This window comes from Canis lupus, chromosome 3 (genome assembly GCF_048164855.1).
Source record: "Canis lupus baileyi chromosome 3, mCanLup2.hap1, whole genome shotgun sequence".
NCBI classification, from domain to species: domain Eukaryota; kingdom Metazoa; phylum Chordata; class Mammalia; order Carnivora; family Canidae; genus Canis; species Canis lupus.
This window is the reverse complement of record NC_132840.1, coordinates 63414459-63418816: the sequence shown is the minus strand read 5'-3', so window position 1 is coordinate 63418816 and position 4358 is coordinate 63414459.

The window sequence follows — 4358 nt, the reverse complement described above, 5'->3', positions numbered from 1 at the left end:
AACAAAGAATAGGAGGGAATTGATATGTACATCATGAAAGATTTCCATATTAAGTGGGAAAGAAAAAGGCAGACTCCAAAATGAATAGATAAAATGGGGAAAGAGAAATGGACAAAAATGCAATCATACTTCCAAATGCAAAGTTCATTGTGAAGCTGGACTTACAAAGATTTTCTTTTCTCTGGCAAAAATTTCTAATTTCCATGTGTTACTTTAAAAATGAAAAAAAAAAAGTATAACAAACTTGAAAGAATGCTCCTTTAATAAGGTTCTCTAAATGAATACATATGTGTATGTTTAAAGTGCATTTACTTTTAATGTTTGTGAATTCCTGGATTAGTTACATTAAAGGATTTGAGGTGTCCAAGAATCAAATGGTGCAAACAAAAATCTACTCTGGCTTTCATGTGCCAAAGAGCTATTACAGGAGCAAGCTGGCAGGACAGGAGAATGGGTTCTGGCTAGGAGACAGAGGCAATAAAAGTCTGAAACTGCTGAGAAAGGTCTCATATATCCAAATTAACTAGCAAGTAAGAGGAATAACTCAGCTGGAGTTCTAACCTGGGGATACTGACCCTACAAAGCACCAAATAGATCTGAAATATTTACTGAGCACTTATCATATGCTAAATATCCATATCTAGGTTCCATAAGGAAAACACAAAGATATACCAAGATGTGCCATTTTTAAGGTATTACACAATCTGGAAATTCTACAGATAGCCACTCTTCAAGGATTTTTTTTTTTAAGATTTTATTTATTCATGAGAGACACACAGAGAGAGGCAGAGACACAGGCAGAGGGAGAAGCAGGCTCCATGCAGGGAGCCCATGTGGGACTGGATCCCAGGACCCTGGGATCACACCCTGAGCCAAAGTCAGACTCTCTACCCCTAAGCCACCTTCAAGGATTAAAAGATGTGAGGCCATTGTACATGCAAAGGAATTTCAGGTAAGGGACAACTGGAGGAAATTTTAAAAACCCTAGATCACAGGGGGACTTTTCCTGAATCTTGAGTGATAGGAAAATATTGAGGTTCGGGAGAAAATGGTCAAGAAAAAATTCTTGAGATGTCTTTGGTGCACAAAGGTGGTTTTATTAAAGAACAGGGACAGGACCTATACACAGAAAGAGCTGCATTGGGGTTGTACAGAGTGGCTGCTTATATATTCTCAAGTTGGCAGGGGGTTAGGGAGAGCATAAATCTCTCTCTCTCTCTCTCTCTTTTTTTAAAGATTTTGCTTATTTGAGAGAGTGAGGGAGAGCACAGAGGGAGAGGGAGAAGCCCACTCACTGCTGAGCTGAGTCCAATGTGAGACTTGATCTCAGGACTCTGAGATCATGACCTAAGCCCAAGACAAATGCTTAACCATCTGAGCCACCCCGGTGCCCCTTTATTTTTTTTTGGAGGTGGAGAGCATACGTCTCTAAATAATTTGGAAGCAAGGTTTCCAGGACCTTGAGGGGCTAGCTGTTGTCAGGAAAAGATCATTTATTATTATTGTTCAATAAAAAACCTGAGTCATGAGACCCTGCAGATATATATCAGTAGGCCATATGCTTGGAGGATGATTGCTAATATATAGCTTTGGAAGTAGAGATAAAGGAAGTTTCCAAAGGAAATTTTATATGTTAAAGAAGATTTACAAGGTTCTGGAGGGCAGGCTAATGTTAAGCTAAGGCTGCCATCTGCCCTTAGCAAAGTATTAACATTGAGGCAGTTGATTTCCTACAGGAAGGTCACTCTGCCTGTTTCAAGGATTTGTCAATGGGCTGTAAGTTGTAAGGAAATTTAATCTTTTTTCTTTTGCTTTTGTTCTTTATATCATTGAGGACAAGTGAAAGAAGGAATAGTTTTAGAAGTGGGAAGATCAGTCTGCCTTGTGATAATATGATGCTTTGAGATAAGCTGCAATTCAGTGTATTTAGTTTCCAAAGACATTCACAAATTCTCAATAAATATGATATTATAAATGAGTGAATGAATAAGTGAATGAGTAAACACTAAGTACATCGTGAAGTGCACTGTGTGTATTTGAAGAAGGTGGTGGGGCTTGAAAACTTCTGTGCACTCTGCCTCTGACACTTATCATCAGGGTCAAGCCATGAGTATTAAAGTTTATGACTCTTACACTGAGGATCAAGGTTTTCTCCAATCCTTGTTTTCTAGCATCTGATTCAAAGGTCTTTTTTCAGATTCCCCCTTGTTCTTCATTTTAATTGTCCTCTTACCTTTCTATTCTTTGTTTATGCCTGCTTGATTTGTTGACTCATTTTTAGGTTGTGTTCAGCCTGAAATTCTCTAGATATTGTCTTCACTCACCCATCATCTTTCATGCTGCAAAAATGGGGCATGAGAAATGTGACCACTATTCCTTGCACCCAGGCTTCTAGGGCCCAGACCTCAGAGTCTTGTCTAGAAAAGGTTTCCTGAATTGGGTGAGGAATACCTCCACTAATGCTATGATGAGTTTGCTAGGAGAGAAGGCTGGATTCTAGTTCCACCAACTCCACTAATTAATTTTGGGTTCTATAATTTAGCTGTCAACAAGACAGATATAGTCTCTACCTCATGGAATTTGCATTCCAATGAAGGAAAAGATGAGGGATATGACCATAAGTTTGGAGTTAAGTGAAAGACATTAAAGGGTATTAGGTTCAGCAGTGATGTGATCCCAATTATGTTCTAAGGGATTACTCTTGCTACTGTGCACAGAAGAGTTAAGGGGACCAGAAGTGCACAGAAGATGGTCAGTTAGGTGACATTAAAGTAGACTAAATTAGAATATATGGTAGTTGGGATAGACAGAGAGTGGAAATGGAGAGATGTGAGTGTATTCAATAGGTATTTGGAAGATAAATTTGAAAAAAAAAAGAAAAAAAAAGAGGAAGATAAATTTGACAGGACTTGTCATTGCAATGGATTTGGGTGAGAAGAAGCAAGGAAAATGTTTCTTTTTTTTTTTTTAAAGATTTATTTATTTGAGACATGAGAGACACAGAGGTAGAGAGAGAGAGAGAGGCAGAGACATAGGCAGAGGGAGAAGCAAGCTCCTCACAGGGAGCCTGATGCAGGACTTGATTCCAGATCCCAGGATCACGCCCTGAGCTGAAGTCAGATAGATGCTCAACCACAGAGCCACCCGGGCAGCCCAAGGACAGTGTTTCTTGGGAAATCAGTGGAGTCTCATAGCTCTACTGGCTTGGTATTTGACTCACAGCAGGAAGGCAAGAGAGACCTAAATATTAATATACCCTGGTCAGCTTCTACCCAGCAAGGTTTTCAGTGTAAGTCATTGCCCTAATAGAAGTAAGCCAAATCCCATATCTCTGTAGTTTGGCTGTACTTAGACTAGAACTTTGTCCAAAACTGTGGTGAATATACAGTGCCCGGATTCAAGACCATCTGTTGGATGGGATGCAACTCACTCAGAAGCAGATCATCTAGATTTAGCAGTGGCCAGCTGCCAAACACAGATGAGACAATTATAAACCAAAGGAAGCAGTTGGTGTTTCCCTAAAAAAGGTGATTTTTGAAGAAAGGTCATAGTAATTCTTACTCTTCTAATTGTTTCTCTGATGACTTAAAAAAAAAAAAAAAAAAAGGAAACAATTATAGGAAGCTCTTTGAAATAGCAGAGTGAATGATAACCTGTCCTGGTCTATTTGGCAGCCTGGCTGACTTTTAACTTAAAAGACAATTATCTCCAGGCCATTATTTCTGATGACAGATCATGACCAAATTTACAGGTGTCAGTACACTGGCCTCCATAGTGGATCTTTATCCTCTGAGCTGTAAAAGGGCTACAGAAATATTCCCTTGTATACACTGGGGAAACTGCATTTTGTCATGAAGACCCCAAATATTGATCAGCTAAGGGAAATTCTCTTCAGCTCACTTGGCCTATACTGTTAAAGGTGAATTGATTTCTTTATTTGTCTCTCCAGAATTTCCAGGGCTCTACTCTACAAGTGGTCAACCTTAAAAAAAAAAAAAAAAAAAAAAATATATATATATATATATATATATATATATATATATATATATATTTAAAGAATTCAAGAAAGGCAATCAGGCAGAAAGGCAGTGATGTAAGTATTATGGTGATCAGAGATGGGAGAGATCCCTTTGAAGGTTTGGGGGTGATAATACTACTTCCATTATCAGAGTGTCTGCTGTGTGCTAGGTTATGTTAGATACTTTACATCTGTTTTTCTACTTAAATTTCAAAGTAAATAATTGTTTATTTTAAATAATTGTTGTTCCTATTTTATAAAAGAGGAATCTAAAGGTCAATCATTTTAGGGATCCAAGGATTGAAGGAAAATATTGTAGTTGAGTCAAATGAATGAGAAA